This window comes from Anopheles funestus, chromosome X (genome assembly GCF_943734845.2).
Source record: "Anopheles funestus chromosome X, idAnoFuneDA-416_04, whole genome shotgun sequence".
Classification (NCBI taxonomy): domain Eukaryota; kingdom Metazoa; phylum Arthropoda; class Insecta; order Diptera; family Culicidae; genus Anopheles; species Anopheles funestus.
The window spans coordinates 3,706,966-3,725,101 of record NC_064597.1 but is presented as its reverse complement, the minus strand read 5'-3'; positions in this window follow the sequence as shown (position 1 = coordinate 3,725,101).

The following is an 18,136-nucleotide window of genomic DNA, read 5'->3' as shown; positions in this document are numbered from 1 at the left end:
CACTCAAATAATGCTTTAAATAAGATAAATAATAAAAAATCGAAAAAAAATTTTCAAAAAAATTTCAACTCGAAAATTTCATAAGGGGTACCCCTTGCCATTTTTTTGAGAAATTTTTCAAAAAAAATAAATTTGTTTTATATTAATGCCAATGGGTTGCAATGAGTTTCTTTTCACTCAAATAATGCTTGAAATAAAAAAAAGAGTGAAAAATAATAAAAAAATCAAAAAATTAAAAAAAAAAATGAAAATTTTGCTCATTTTTGCACCAACTTTTGCCTATTACTCGATCTATATCAAACGGATCGCCAATCTTTAACCTGTGGTCGATAGATGGCACCAATGGCTACATTTTCTTCTTGGACGGCCATGCCCTCAGATGTCTGTGCCAGACGTTATTTGAGGAACCAAGTTCCTTACCCTGTTTGAGAAAATGTAAAATTTTCCTCATTTTTGCACCAACTTTTGCCTATAACTCGGTCGGTATCCAACGGATCGCCAATCTTTAACCTGTGGTCGATAGATGGCACCAATGGCTACATTTTCTTCTTGGACGGCTATGCCCTCAGATGTCTGTGCCAGAAGTTAATCGAGGAACCAAGTTCCTTACCCTGTTTGAGAAAATGTAAAATTTTCCTCATTTTTGAGCAATTTAGCAAAATTTATAAATGTGATATATTTTAAGGCGAATTTGTTGCAATATGTTTCTTTTCACTCAAATAATGCTTTAAATAAGATAAATAATAAAAAATCGAAAAAAAATTTTCAAAAAAATTTCTACTCGAAAATTTCATAAGGGGTACCCCTTGCCATTTTTTTGAGAAATTTTGCAAAAAAAATAAATTTGTTTTATATTAATGCCAATGGGTTGCAATGAGTTTCTTTTCGCTCAAATAATGCTTGAAATAAAAAAAAAGAGTGAAAAATAATAAAAAAATCAAAAAATTCAAAAAAAAAATGAAAATTTTGCTCATTTTTGCACCAAGTTTTGCCTATAACTCGATCTATATCTAACGGATCGCCAATCTTTAACCTGTGGTCGATAGATGGCACCAATGGCTACATTTTCTTCTTGGACGGCCATGCCCTCAGATGTCTGTGCCAGACGTTATTCGAGGAACCAAGTTCCTTACCCTGTTTGAGAAAATGTAAAATTTTCCTCATTTTTGCACCAACTTTTGCCTATAACTCGGTCGGTATCCAACGGATCGCCAATCTTTAACCTGTGGTCGATAGATGGCACCAATGGCTACATTTTCTTCTTGTACGGCTATGCCCTCAGATGTCTGTGCCAGAAGTTATTCGAGGAACCAAGTTCCTTACCTTGTTTGAGAAAATGTAAAATTTTCCTCATTTTTGAGCAATTTAGCAAAATTTATAAATGTGATATATTTTAAGGCGAATTTGTTGCAATATGTTTCTTTTCACTCAAATAATGCTTTAAATAAGATAAATAATAAAAAATCGAAAAAAAATTTTCAAAAAAATTTCAACTCGAAAATTTCATAAGGGGTACCCCTTGCCATTTTTTTGAGAAATTTTTCAAAAAAAATAAATTTGTTTTATATTAATGCCAATGGGTTGCAATGAGTTTCTTTTCACTCAAATAATGCTTGAAATAAAAAAAAGAGTGAAAAATAACAAAAAAATCAAAAAATTAAAAAAAAAAAAATGAAAATTTTGCTCATTTTTGCACCAACTTTTGCCTATAACTCAATCTATATCTAACGGATCGCCAATCTTTAACCTGTGGTCGATAGATGGCACCAATGGCTACATTTTCTTCTGGGACGGCCATGCCCTCAGATGTCTGTGCCAGAAGTTATTCGAGGAACCAAGTTCCTTACCCTGTTTGAGAAAATGTAAAATTTTCCTCATTTTTGCACCAACTTTTGCCTATAACTCGGTCGGTATCCAACGGATCGCCAATCTTTAACCTGTGGTCAATAGATGGCACCAATGGCTACATTTTCTTCTTGTACGGCTATGCCCTCAGATGTCTGTGCCAGAAGTTATTCGAGGAACCAAGTTCCTTACCCTGTTTGAGAAAATGTAAAATTTTCCTCATTTTTGAGCAATTTAGCAAAATTTATAAATGTGATATATTTTAAGGCGAATTTGTTGCAATATGTTTCTTTTCACTCGAATAATGCTTTAAATAAGATAAATAATAAAAAATCGAAAAAAAATTTTCAAAAAAATTTCAACTCGAAAATTTCATAAAGGGTACCCCTTGCCATTTTTTTGAGAAATTTTGCAAAAAAAATAAATTTGTTTTATATTAATGCCAATGGGTTGCAATGAGTTTCTTTTCACTCAAATAATGCTTGAAATAAAAAAAAGAGTGAAAAATAATAAAAAAATCAAAAAATTAAAAAAAAAATGAAAATTTTGCTCATTTTTGCACCAACTTTTGCCTATAACTCGATCTACATCTAACGGATCGCCAATCTTTAACCTGTGGTCGATAGATGGCACCAATGGCTACATTTTCTTCTTGGACGGCCATGCCCTCAGATGTCTGTGCCAGACGTTATTCGAGGAACCAAGTTCCTTACCCTGTTTGAGAAAATGTAAAATTTTCCTCATTTTTGCACCAACTTTTGCCTATAACTCGGTCGGTATCCAACGGATCGCCAATCTTTAACCTGTGGTCGATAGATGGCACCAATGGCTACATTTTCTTCTTGTACGGCTATGCCCTCAGATGTCTGTGCCAGAAGTTATTCGAGGAACCAAGTTCCTTACCCTGTTTGAGAAAATGTAAAATTTTCCTCATTTTTGAGCAATTTAGCAAAATTTATAAATGTGATATATTTTAAGGCGAATTTGTTGCAATATGTTTCTTTTCACTCAAATAATGCTTTAAATAAGATAAATAATAAAAAATCGAAAAAAAATTTTCAAAAAAATTTCAACTCGAAAATTTCATAAGGGGTACCCCTTGCCATTTTTTTGAGAAATTTTTCAAAAAAAATAAATTTGTTTTATATTAATGCCAATGGGTTGCAATGAGTTTCTTTTCACTCAAATAATGCTTGAAATAAAAAAAAGAGTGAAAAATAATAAAAAAATCAAAAAATTCAAAAAAAAAATGAAAATTTTGCTCATTTTTGCACCAACTTTTGCCTATAACTCGATCTATATCAAACGGATCGCCAATCTTTAACCTGTGGTCGATAGATGGCACCAATGGCTACATTTTCTTCTTGGACGGCCATGCCCTCAGATGTCTGTGCCAGACGTTATTCGAGGAACCAAGTTCCTTACCCTGTTTGAGAAAATGTAAAATTTTCCTCATTTTTGCACCAACTTTTGCCTATAACTCGGTCGGTATCCAACGGATCGCCAATCTTTAACCTGTGGTCGATAGATGGCACCAATGGCTACATTTTCTTCTTGTACGGCTATGCCCTCAGATGTCTGTGCCAGAAGTTATTCGAGGAACCAAGTTCCTTACCCTGTTTGAGAAAATGTAAAATTTTCCTCATTTTTGAGCAATTTAGCAAAATTTATAAATGTGATATATTTTAAGGCGAATTTGTTGCAATATGTTTCTTTTCACTCAAATAATGCTTTAAATAAGATAAATTATATAAAATTGAACAAAAAATTTCAAAAAAATTTCAACTCGAAAATTTCATAAGGGGTACCCCTTGCCATTTTTTTGAGAAATTTTTCAAAAAAAATAAATTTGTTTTATATTAACGCCAATGGGTTGCAATGAGTTTCTTTTCACTCAAATAATGCTTGAAATAAAAAAAAAGAGTGAAAAATAATAAAAAAATCAAAAAATTCAACAAAAAAAATGAAAATTTTGCTCATTTTTGCACCAACTTTTGCCTATAACTCGATCTATATCAAACGGATCGCCAATCTTTAACCTGTGGTCGATAGATGGCACCAATGGCTACATTTTCTTCTGGGACGGCCATGCCCTCAGATGTCTGTGCCAGACGTTATTCGAGGAACCAAGTTCCTTACCCTGTTTGAGAAAATGTAAAATTTTCCTCATTTTTGCACCAACTTTTGCCTATAACTCGGTCGGTATCCAACGGATCGCCAATCTTTAACCTGTGGTCGATAGATGGCACCAATGGCTACATTTTCTTCTTGTACGGCTATGCCCTCAGATGTCTGTGCCAGAAGTTATTCGAGGAACCAAGTTCCTTACCCTGTTTGAGAAAATGTAAAATTTTCCTCATTTTTGAGCAATTTAGCAAAATTTATAAATGTGATATATTTTAAGGCGAATTTGTTGCAATATGTTTCTTTTCACTCAAATAATGCTTTAAATAAGATAAATAATATAAAATTGAAAAAAAAATTTCAAAAAAATTTCAACTCGAAAATTTCATAAGGGGTACCCCTTGCCATTTTTGTGAGAAATTTTTCAAAAAAAATAAATTTGTTTTATATTAATGCCAATGGGTTGCAATGAGTTTCTTTTCACTCAAATAATGCTTGAAATAAAAAAAAGAGTGAAAAATAATAAAAAAATCAAAAAATTCAAAAAAAAAATGAAAATTTTGCTCATTTTTGCACCAACTTTTGCCTATAACTCGATCTATATCTAACGGATCGCCAATCTTTAACCTGTGGTCGATAGATGGCACCAATGGCTACATTTTCTTCTTGTACGGCTATGCCCTCAGATGTCTGTGCCAGAAGTTATTCGAGGAACCAAGTTCCTTACCCTGTTTGAGAAAATGTAAAATTTTCCTCATTTTTGAGCAATTTAGCAAAATTTATAAATGTGATATATTTTAAGGCGAATTTGTTGCAATATGTTTCTTTTCACTCGAATAATGCTTTAAATAAGATAAATAATAAAAAATCGAAAAAAAATTTTCAAAAAAATTTCAACTCGAAAATTTCATAAGGGGTACCCCTTGCCATTTTTTTGAGAAATTTTGCAAAAAAAATAAATTTGTTTTATATTAATGCCAATGGGTTGCAATGAGTTTCTTTTCACTCAAATAATGCTTGAAATAAAAAAAAGAGTGAAAAATAATAAAAAAATCAAAAAATTTAAAAAAAAATGAAAATTTTGCTCATTTTTGCACCAACTTTTGTCTATAACTCGATCTATATCAAACGGATCGCCAATCTTTAACCTGTGGTCGATAGATGGCACCAATGGCTACATTTTCTTCTTGGACGGCCATGCCCTCAGATGTCTGTGCCAGACGTTATTCGAGGAACCAAGTTCCTTACCCTGTTTGAGAAAATGTAAAATTTTCCTCATTTTTGCACCAACTTTTGCCTATAACTCGGTCGGTATCCAACGGATCGCCAATCTTTAACCTGTGGTCGATAGATGGCACCAATGGCTACATTTTCTTCTTGGACGGCTATGCCCTCAGATGTCTGTGCCAGAAGTTAATCGAGGAACCAAGTTCCTTACCCTGTTTGAGAAAATGTAAAATTTTCCTCATTTTTGAGCAATTTAGCAAAATTTATAAATGTGATATATTTTAAGGCGAATTTGTTGCAATATGTTTCTTTTCACTCAAATAATGCTTTAAATAAGATAAATAATATAAAATTGAAAAAAAAATTCAAAAAAATTTCAACTCGAAAATTTCATAAGGGGTACCCCTTGCCATTTTTTTGAGAAATTTTGCAAAAAAAATAAATTTGTTTTATATTAATGCCAATGGGTTGCAATGAGTTTCTTTTCACTCAAATAATGCTTGAAATAAAAAAAGAGTGAAAAATAATAAAAAAATCAAAAAATTCAAAAAAAAAATGAAAATTTTGCTCATTTTTGCACCAACTTTTGCCTATAACTCGATCTATATCTAACGGATCGCCAATCTTTAACCTGTGGTCGATAGATGGCACCAATGGCTACATTTTCTTCTTGGACGGCCATGCCCTCAGATGTCTGTGCCAGAAGTTATTCGAGGAACCAAGTTCCTTACCCTGTTTGAGAAAATGTAAAATTTTTCTCATTTTTGCACCAACTTTTGCCTATAACTCGGTCGGTATCCAACGGATCGCCAATCTTTAACCTGTGATCGATAGATGGCACCAATGGCTACATTTTCTTCTTGGACGGCTATGCCCTCAGATGTCTGTGCCAGAAGTTAATCGAGGAACCAAGTTCCTTACCCTGTTTGAGAAAATGTAAAATTTTCCTCATTTTTGAGCAATTTAGCAAAATTTATAAATGTGATATATTTTAAGGCGAATTGGTTGCAATATGTTTCTTTTCACTCAAATAATGCTTTAAATAAGATAAATAATAAAAAATCGAAAAAAAATTTTCAAAAAAATTTCAACTCGAAAATTTCATAAGGGGTACCCCTTGCCATTTTTTTGAGAAATTTTGCAAAAAAAATAAATTTGTTTTATATTAATGCCAATGGGTTGCAATGAGTTTCTTTTCACTCAAATAATGCTTGAAATAAAAAAAAGAGTGAAAAATTATAAAAAAATCAAAAAATTAAAAAAAAATGAAAATTTTGCTCATTTTTGCACCAACTTTTGCCTATAACTCGATCTATATCTAACGGATCGCCAATCTTTAACCTGTGGTCGATAGATGGCACCAATGGCTACATTTTCTTCTTGGACGGCCATGCCCTCAGATGTCTGTGCCAGAAGTTATTCGAGGAACCAAGTTCCTTACCCTGTTTGAGAAAATGTAAAATTTTCCTCATTTTTGCACCAACTTTTGCCTATAACTCGGTCGGTATCCAACGGATCGCCAATCTTTAACCTGTGGTCGATAGATGGCACCAATGGCTACATTTTCTTCTTGTACGGCTATGCCCTCAGATGTCTGTGCCAGAAGTTATTCGAGGAACCAAGTTCCTTACCTTGTTTGAGAAAATGTAAAATTTTCCTCATTTTTGAGCAATTTAGCAAAATTTATAAATGTGATATATTTTAAGGCGAATTTGTTGCAATATGTTTCTTTTCACTCAAATAATGCTTTAAATAAGATAAATATTAAAAAATCGAAAAAAAAATTTCAAAAAAATTTCAACTCGAAAATTTCATAAGGGGTACCCCTTGCCATTTTTTTTGAGAAGTTTTGCAAAAAAAATAAATTTGTTTTATATTAATGCCAATGGGTTGCAATGAGTTTCTTTTCACTCAAATAATGCTTGAAATAAAAAAAAGAGTGAAAAATAATAAAAAAATCAAAAAATTCAAAAAAAAAAATGAAAATTTTGCTCATTTTTGCACCAACTTTTGCCTATAACTCGATCTATATCTAACGGATCGCCAATCTTTAACCTGTGGTCGATAGATGGCACCAATGGCTACATTTTCTTCTTGGACGGCCATGCCCTCAGATGTCTGTGCCAGAAGTTATTCGAGGAACCAAGTTCCTTACCCTGTTTGAGAAAATGTAAAATTTTCCTCATTTTTGCACCAACTTTTGCCTATAACTCGGTCGGTATCCAACGGATCGCCAATCTTTAACCTGTGATCGATAGATGGCACCAATGGCTACATTTTCTTCTTGTACGGCTATGCCCTCAGATGCCTGTGCCAGAAGTTATTCGAGGAACCAAGTTCCTTACCCTGTTTGAGAAAATATAAAATTTTCCTCAGTCTTGCACCAAGTTTTGCCTATAACTCGATCTATATCTAACGGATCGCCAATCTTTAACCTGTGGTCGATAGATGGCACCAATGGCTACATTTTCTTCTTGTACGGCTATGCCCTCAGATGTCTGTGCCAGAAGTTATTCGAGGAACCAAGTTCCTTACCCTGTTTGAGAAAATGTAAAATTTTCCTCATTTTTGAGCAATTTAGCAAAATTTATAAATGTGATATATTTTAAGGCGAATTTGTTGCAATATGTTTCTTTTCACTCAAATAATGCTTTAAATAAGATAAATTATATAAAATTGAACAAAAAATTTCAAACAAATTTCAACTCGAAAATTTCATAAGGGGTACCCCTTGCCATTTTTTTGAGAAATTTTTCAAAAAAAATAAATTTGTTTTATATTAACGCCAATGGGTTGCAATGAGTTTCTTTTCACTCAAATAATGCTTGAAATAAAAAAAAAGAGTGAAAAATAATAAAAAAATCAAAAAATTCAACAAAAAAAATGAAAATTTTGCTCATTTTTGCACCAACTTTTGCCTATAACTCGATCTATATCAAACGGATCGCCAATCTTTAACCTGTGGTCGATAGATGGCACCAATGGCTACATTTTCTTCTGGGACGGCCATGCCCTCAGATGTCTGTGCCAGACGTTATTCGAGGAACCAAGTTCCTTACCCTGTTTGAGAAAATGTAAAATTTTCCTCATTTTTGCACCAACTTTTGCCTATAACTCGGTCGGTATCCAACGGATCGCCAATCTTTAACCTGTGGTCGATAGATGGCACCAATGGCTACATTTTCTTCTTGTACGGCTATGCCCTCAGATGTCTGTGCCAGAAGTTATTCGAGGAACCAAGTTCCTTACCCTGTTTGAGAAAATGTAAAATTTTCCTCATTTTTGAGCAATTTAGCAAAATTTATAAATGTGATATATTTTAAGGCGAATTTGTTGCAATATGTTTCTTTTCACTCAAATAATGCTTTAAATAAGATAAATAATATAAAATTGAAAAAAAAATTTCAAAAAAATTTCAACTCGAAAATTTCATAAGGGGTACCCCTTGCCATTTTTTTGAGAAATTTTTCAAAAAAAATAAATTTGTTTTATATTAATGCCAATGGGTTGCAATGAGTTTCTTTTCACTCAAATAATGCTTGAAATAAAAAAAAGAGTGAAAAATAATAAAAAAATCAAAAAATTCAAAAAAAAATGAAAATTTTGCTCATTTTTGCACCAACTTTTGCCTATAACTCGATCTATATCTAACGGATCGCCAATCTTTAACCTGTGGTCGATAGATGGCACCAATGGCTACATTTTCTTCTTGTACGGCTATGCCCTCAGATGTCTGTGCCAGAAGTTATTCGAGGAACCAAGTTCCTTACCCTGTTTGAGAAAATGTAAAATTTTCCTCATTTTTGAGCAATTTAGCAAAATTTATAAATGTGATATATTTTAAGGCGAATTTGTTGCAATATGTTTCTTTTCACTCGAATAATGCTTTAAATAAGATAAATAATAAAAAATCGAAAAAAAAATTTTCAAAAAAATTTCAACTCGAAAATTTCATAAGGGGTACCCCTTGCCATTTTTTTGAGAAATTTTGCAAAAAAAATAAATTTGTTTTATATTAATGCCAATGGGTTGCAATGAGTTTCTTTTCACTCAAATAATGCTTGAAATAAAAAAAAGAGTGAAAAATAATAAAAAAATCAAAAAATTTAAAAAAAAATGAAAATTTTGCTCATTTTTGCACCAACTTTTGCCTATAACTCGATCTATATCAAACGGATCGCCAATCTTTAACCTGTGGTCGATAGATGGCACCAATGGCTACATTTTCTTCTTGGACGGCCATGCCCTCAGATGTCTGTGCCAGACGTTATTCGAGGAACCAAGTTCCTTACCCTGTTTGAGAAAATGTAAAATTTTCCTCATTTTTGCACCAACTTTTGCCTATAACTCGGTCGGTATCCAACGGATCGCCAATCTTTAACCTGTGGTCGATAGATGGCACCAATGGCTACATTTTCTTCTTGGACGGCTATGCCCTCAGATGTCTGTGCCAGAAGTTAATCGAGGAACCAAGTTCCTTACCCTGTTTGAGAAAATGTAAAATTTTCCTCATTTTTGAGCAATTTAGCAAAATTTATAAATGTGATATATTTTAAGGCGAATTTGTTGCAATATGTTTCTTTTCACTCAAATAATGCTTTAAATAAGATAAATAATATAAAATTGAAAAAAAAAATTCAAAAAAATTTCAACTCGAAAATTTCATAAGGGGTACCCCTTGCCATTTTTTTGAGAAATTTTTCAAAAAAAATGAATTTGTTTTATATTAATGCCAATGAGTTGCAATGAGTTTCTTTTCACTCAAATAATGCTTGAAATAAAAAAAAGAGTGAAAAATATTAAAAAAATCAAAAAATTAAAAAAAAAATGAAAATTTTGCTCATTTTTGCACCAACTTTTGCCTATAACTCGATCTATATCAAACGGATCGCCAATCTTTAACCTGTGGTCGATAGATGGCACCAATGGCTACATTTTCTTCTTGGACGGCCATGCCCTCAGATGTCTGTGCCAGACGTTATTCGAGGAACCAAGTTCCTTACCCTGTTTGAGAAAATGTAAAATTTTCCTCATTTTTGCACCAACTTTTGCCTATAACTCGGTCGGTATCCAACGGATCGCCAATCTTTAACCTGTGGTCGATAGATGGCACCAATGGCTACATTTTCTTCTTGTACGGCTATGCCCTCAGATGTCTGTGCCAGAAGTTAATCGAGGAACCAAGTTCCTTACCCTGTTTGAGAAAATGTAAAATTTTCCTCATTTTTGAGCAATTTAGCAAAATTTATAAATGTGATATATTTTAAGGCGAATTTGTTGCAATATGTTTCTTTTCACTCAAATAATGCTTTAAATAAGATAAATAATAAAAAATCGAAAAAAAATTTTCAAAAAAATTTCAACTCGAAAATTTCATAAGGGGTACCCCTTGCCATTTTTTTGAGAAATTTTGCAAAAAAAATGAATTTGTTTTATATTAATGCCAATGGGTTGCAATGAGTTTCTTTTCACTCAAATAATGCTTGAAATAAAAAAAGAGTGAAAAATAATAAAAAAATCAAAAAATTCAAAAAAAAAATGAAAATTTTGCTCATTTTTGCACCAACTTTTGCCTATAACTCGATCTATATCTAACGGATCGCCAATCTTTAACCTGTGGTCGATAGATGGCACCAATGGCTACATTTTCTTCTTGGACGGCCATGCCCTCAGATGTCTGTGCCAGAAGTTATTCGAGGAACCAAGTTCCTTACCCTGTTTGAGAAAATGTAAAATTTTTCTCATTTTTGCACCAACTTTTGCCTATAACTCGGTCGGTATCCAACGGATCGCCAATCTTTAACCTGTGATCGATAGATGGCACCAATGGCTACATTTTCTTCTTGGACGGCTATGCCCTCAGATGTCTGTGCCAGAAGTTAATCGAGGAACCAAGTTCCTTACCCTGTTTGAGAAAATGTAAAATTTTCCTCATTTTTGAGCAATTTAGCAAAATTTATAAATGTGATATATTTTAAGGCGAATTGGTTGCAATATGTTTCTTTTCACTCAAATAATGCTTTAAATAAGATAAATAATAAAAAATCGAAAAAAAATTTTCAAAAAAATTTCAACTCGAAAATTTCATAAGGGGTACCCCTTGCCATTTTTTTGAGAAATTTTGCAAAAAAAATAAATTTGTTTTATATTAATGCCAATGGGTTGCAATGAGTTTCTTTTCACTCAAATAATGCTTGAAATAAAAAAAAGAGTGAAAAATTATAAAAAAATCAAAAAATTAAAAAAAAAATGAAAATTTTGCTCATTTTTGCACCAACTTTTGCCTATAACTCGATCTATATCTAACGGATCGCCAATCTTTAACCTGTGGTCGATAGATGGCACCAATGGCTACATTTTCTTCTTGGACGGCCATGCCCTCAGATGTCTGTGCCAGAAGTTATTCGAGGAACCAAGTTCCTTACCCTGTTTGAGAAAATGTAAAATTTTCCTCATTTTTGCACCAACTTTTGCCTATAACTCGGTCGGTATCCAACGGATCGCCAATCTTTAACCTGTGGTCGATAGATGGCACCAATGGCTACATTTTCTTCTTGTACGGCTATGCCCTCAGATGTCTGTGCCAGAAGTTATTCGAGGAACCAAGTTCCTTACCTTGTTTGAGAAAATGTAAAATTTTCCTCATTTTTGAGCAATTTAGCAAAATTTATAAATGTGATATATTTTAAGGCGAATTTGTTGCAATATGTTTCTTTTCACTCAAATAATGCTTTAAATAAGATAAATATTAAAAAATCGAAAAAAAAATTTCAAAAAAATTTCAACTCGAAAATTTCATAAGGGCCATTTTTTTTGAGAAGTTTTGCAAAAAAAATAAATTTGTTTTATATTAATGCCAATGGGTTGCAATGAGTTTCTTTTCACTCAAATAATGCTTGAAATAAAAAAAAGAGTGAAAAATAATAAAAAAATCAAAAAATTCAAAAAAAAAAAATGAAAATTTTGCTCATTTTTGCACCAACTTTTGCCTATAACTCGATCTATATCTAACGGATCGCCAATCTTTAACCTGTGGTCGATAGATGGCACCAATGGCTACATTTTCTTCTTGGACGGCCATGCCCTGAGATGTCTGTGCCAGAAGTTATTCGAGGAACCAAGTTCCTTACCCTGTTTGAGAAAATGTAAAATTTTCCTCATTTTTGCACCAACTTTTGCCTATAACTCGGTCGGTATCCAACGGATCGCCAATCTTTAACCTGTGATCGATAGATGGCACCAATGGCTACATTTTCTTCTTGTACGGCTATGCCCTCAGATGCCTGTGCCAGAAGTTAATCGAGGAACCAAGTTCCTTACCCTGTTTGAGAAAATATAAAATTTTCCTCAGTCTTGCACCAAGTTTTGCCTATAACTCGATCTATATCTAACGGATCGCCAATCTTTAACCTGTGGTCGATAGATGGCACCAATGGCTACATTTTCTTCTTGGACTGCCATGCCCTCAGATGTCTGTGCCAGAAGTTATTCGAGGAACCAAGTTCCTTACCCTGTTTGAGAAAATGTAAAATTTTCTTCATTTTTGCACCAACTTTTGCCTATAACTCGATCGGTATCCAACGGATCGCCAATCTTCAACCTGTGGTCGATAGATGGCACCAATGGCTACATTTTCTTCGTGTACGGCGATGCCCTCAGATGTCAACGGATCGCCAATCTTCAACCTGTGGTCGATATATGGCACCAATGGCTACATTTTCTTCTTGGACGGCTATGCCCTCAGATGTCTGTGCCAGAAGTTAATCGAGGAACCAAGTTCCTTACCCTGTTTGAGAAAATGTAAAATTTCCCTCCTTTTTGAGCAATTTAGCAAAATTTATAAATGTGATATATTTTAAGGCGAATCTGTTGCAATATGTTTCTTTTCGCTCAAATAATGCTTTAAATAAGATAAATAATAAAATTCGAAAAAAAATTTTCAAAAAAATTTCAACTCGAAAATTTCATAAGGCTTACCCCTTACGATTGTTTTGGGAAATTTTGCAAAAAAATTTAAATTGATTTATTTTAATGCCAATTGGTTGAAATGAGTTTCTTTTCACTCAAATAAGGCTTTAAATGAAAAATACAATGAAACATATTAAAAAAAATTAAAAAAATATAAAAATTTAAAAATTTCATAAGGCCTTACCTGCAAGAAAAGATATAAATCAATCAACTTCTTGTTGCTGCTTCTAGAGCTGATGTTGATTAGTGAAAAAATAGACAAATTATTTGTAAAGTTACTGCAGTTTTCTTTTCGTATCGGTACTGATCGTAAATCAATAGACACAATCAAACCCGATTCCAAGAGACAGCACACCCTACGACCGGTTCCGAATAGTGGTGGCGCTGGTGGTGATTTACGATCCAGTTTTGTTACCCTTTTTCCCAAAAACACATCCAGTACCCAATGCGGGAGACTTACCGTAGCAAGATATATTTCTTTAATGAGTGCCGTAAAAGTGTGCCTGCCTCAGCAATAAATCTTCCACAAACGAGACAGCGAACGGGTAAATATTGATGCGTTTATGGTGGACATTAAAATTGTTTGTCAAAATTTTAACAAAACACACGCTTCACACGACACACAATCACAGCACAAGCTAGAGGCGGGCGGACAAGATTTATGATTGTTCGGTTGTTAATCAAATTGTAGTTTCTTAACTGAATAAACACTTTTGTAACAATCCAACAGCAGGCGTTCTCAACTTTGTTTGCGTTATCAAGTGGAGCATATTTTTTTTTGATTAGCAATCGTTTCTGCATACATCAACCCTCTTTTTTGTAGTTGCTTTATTATTATTTGAGCTCATTATTCAATTTTAATCATCAGCTCATCGTGATCTTCTCGTGCATGAAAAATGTATGCTCTTGTGTGTGTTTTTTTTTTCTTCTTTCTTTTCCTTTAATTTTGGTAGCTGATTGATGATTGCTCACTGAATTAATTAATGCGTCTTACCTCCCACTCCCCGATACGGGACGGCGAAAAGGCACACGCAAGACGGAAAAGTTTCCCCGATTTCCACCGGACGTGTACGGGATTTTTCCTTACAGCACACCCCCCACAACAACAACATCAAAAAAATGCATTATTTTCGAACGTATGCGCTTTGGTAATCGTCGTCTTGTCTAGGCCAAATGTGTACACGCGATACGACTATCCATACACGCGTACGATTCGTTCGTAAAAACTAGCAATAAAGCAAAAAAAGGCGGAAAAGTGCGTGCAAATCCCATTGCGAGCAAAAAGCTGCTCATTTATATTTAAATTTATTTGCTACGTTTTAATACAATCTTTTGCATGCGACGGTTCGGATGAGAAGTCGTACCAGGTGGGGTGTTGAATTTTTGTTGCCCTTAATTTCACTGTAACACAAAGCGAAACAATGCACGGCTTGATGCATAATTTGCCTTTGCTGGAAAAATGGTCTGGCTAATGTAGGAAAATTGAAAAAAGGAAAACGCAAATAAAAGACGAGATCCAACAAACTAAACACAGCGTTCTAAACAGGTTCTGTAAGTAAAATTGTTCGCCCATTATATCGCCAGTAGAGGTGACTAACGCGCTGTCACTCGCGATAAGATATCGTGGGCAAAAGATCAAAGCACGGTGAAGCAAAAGGGATTTAGTTTACAGCTCAACTAATTTTACAGCCGCTTCACGCGCACGTGCCGGGAGCCCGGGAAGGTGGCATGGGACGAGCAAGACGGCAAGAAATCAAGTTGCCTTTGTGTCCTGTCCAGCGTACGGTTTACAATATCATTTTAATGGCAACAATAACAAACGATCCGAATCGGTATTTGTCACCGACGAATTTGAATGCTTTCAATCATCGTAACAAAAAAACAAACCGAGCCTGAACCGAGCGCAATCGAACTGACACTGTTTAAATTAGTCGTTCTATTATTTATTGACGCCGGTTTGACGCGTGTCACATTTTCCAATTCGTCTGACAGATCGGTGCCCATTGTTTGTCGGGATGTTTTTTTCCTTTCTATCCCCTTTTTTTGTCTTCCTTGAGCCGGTAATACTACCTTTGAGATTTAAAGATTAGAAATACAACGCGGACAATAGCAAAAAGGGTAATAGACTCGTCACGAATTATCGTAAAAAGAGATACATTTATTTACGATGATGAAGAACAAATTTGAAATATGGCATTAAAATAAACATTTTATTGGAGGTTTTAGTTTTGGAAAGTTTGGGTTTGGTCAAACAGCTACGAAATAAAAATAAGTCTAGTAAGAAAGAACTAGTAAGCGTGAGCTTAGAGGTCGTTAAGCCAAGAAGAGAGAGAGACAAATTGAGCTAAACGTCTTATTGCTCAGTTCAATTTAGTAGCTTAGTAAGCGAGTATTCATTGGTCACTCATCCAGTAGTCACTCAAAGAGTTCCATGGGAAGTAATATTTTTTTTCAATTTAAATGTTATTGAAATGTGCTCCCTGCTGCGAAGACTCCATTTACCCGAGCTCTCATTTTCTTCTACTTCATTTAATTTAAATGCTCCTCCAGTTACAAATGAAAAATTTTCTTTCCCACATGTGTTTTTTTTGTGCGTGAAAAAGACAAACAAAACAAATAAATCAAATCAACGCGCTATCGGTACTTGTAACGCTGTTTAAAAAACACGTTGTAAAACTCGCTTCCTATGCAATGCTACTCGAAACGCGGTGAAGATGAAAATGCAAAATCGCATGCCTTTTTAATTTGTGCTATTTTGTGAACGTCGATTGTAAAGCAAGTAAAACAGGGAAAAAACCACAAACGCTCCAACGCCACGGGACAGACAGAACCCGGGGGCAGTTCCGCATGGGCTGCAATTCGTGTCATAAATATTTAATGTTTCCGCCTCATTCAATGGAAGCTACATGTAAGCTCCAACGGTAAGCAGACCGGCACACGGGATGAGGATGATGGGCAAATGGTGGGTAAAAATGGAGAGATAATGTTAAATAAAGCAAGGTGTTTGTGGGGAAGCCGTAGTCGATTGCAGATCCAGCGAGGGACACATGGTAAGGTAAATAAAGAAAGAGAACTCATCCACGGAAGGAAGGTATGAAAAGTTGGAATTAGAGAAGAATCTGTAAACAACAAAGACATCTAATACGGGCAAATTTGTGTTTGTTTTGTGCCTTTGTTCTGATTGGTCTAATAAAGTTTGGTCGTGGAAAGGAGATTGAGATAGGAGAAATTAACTTTAAAATTAAAGAGGTCCCATGCTCAGATTTCGTACAACGGCATCTGGAGAAATATCCCCAAGGTATATATAAGATATGCTTCCCAAGGAATCAACATCCACTTATCCCATTGTCAGGAGATCATAGAATTGAAACTCTCAAGAAACTAAACTACCAATATTCTTCAATTATCCATTTCTCCTATTTCTAGAAGACAATCTATATCCACGCATACGCTAGTGACATTCACATCGTATGTCTTGGTCCACAAAAAGCCCGAAAGGATTTTAGACAATCGTGGTATCAATAATAATGAACCCACTGTTGTGCAAGAGATGCGAATGTCATCCATAAAAAGCCCAAAGCTATGCAATAACCCCGGACGGAGCAGCCTGTTAAGTCTTCCTAGTCCGTCTTCTTGGAAAGCTTTTTGGGGGAGAAATGCAGGAATCTTAAATCTTCAGCAAAGCTAATTGAAAACTCTAGCTGTCTAATGGTGACAAATAACATTTCCCACATTAATGCACTCCATAAGCACACTGTCAAGTACACGCGTACTAAAACCACTGCCTAATCGAATTTCCACCCAACCTTCTGGTGAAGTAAGCTCAACTAAAACCACCCAAAAATTTGCATAATTTCCCAATTTGCCACAGATCGCTGATTTTGACGAGCACGTAGCAGAAAAATGGAATACTTGTGCTGTTTCACGTTTAAAGCCCATTCGCCCGGTTTTTTTTTCTTGTACATAAAAAAAAAATCAAAACACAGCTTAAAGGATAACGTGTACGATTCCGCAGTAGAAAGCCATCTTCCACCCAAAAACCACTGTTATTCGAGCGTAAATCGCTTCATCCATAAAGAAACCTTCGCAACCGCACTGAAGGATGCGGAGTTTCCACGATAAATCTCCCCCCCCATAGTGTTCGCCGTTTTGCGGTTTTGGTGCCCGTGTCGAGAAGTCATCGGCTTTTACCGTGAGTTACTTCGGTGCATTAGCGGCATTATTGAATAATCCTCAACGAGCAACACCCTCCGACCGTAATGAAATCAACACGGCATCTCGAGAGGTTCGTTTGCTTCGCGACGTTAACGAGCTTGGGCAAAACGTTACCGTAAAGGGTCTGGTTGCTGATTGTTCACAATTGCCCCTCGGCCTATGCCTACTGTGGCAGGGAATCCACCCGTCAATATGCTGCTCGTATTATCTATCACAGATTTTTCAATCAAGTCTGTTCCGGTGTTTTTTCCCCCTTGTACTATGGCACGATTGTTGGCAATGGTGTACCGGCCGAGGGTATACGAAAAACATTGTTCAGCAGCTCCCAATCGGCAGGGGATGAAAGGAGAGAGAAAGTGAGTAGGTTTTGGTTTCATGCCTCCAACCAAATCCCACGTGGCCAATCGAAATAAAATGGACGAATGATTTTAAGGGATGCTCGTTTCAAAAATTAGCATAATCGTGCGAAAAATGTGACTTTAATTTCTTCTTTCTAAATCTTGATTGCGATTTGCATCAATGTACTGTTTTGATTGTAGAATGCGAGATATGTTTATGGCATATTATTGTTACTTAGCAAGAACATTTTGAACGGTATGGAAAGCCAATTTATGTATTGGAACTAGGGTTGAAAAGTTAACCCTATTTGGAACAGAATTACAGGTTCGACGGAACTCGGCATTAAATGGTTATTAAGTAAAATTGAAATTAATTTCCAGTAGTGAAGTGAAGTGAAGACTTTTTCCTTTGCAATCTA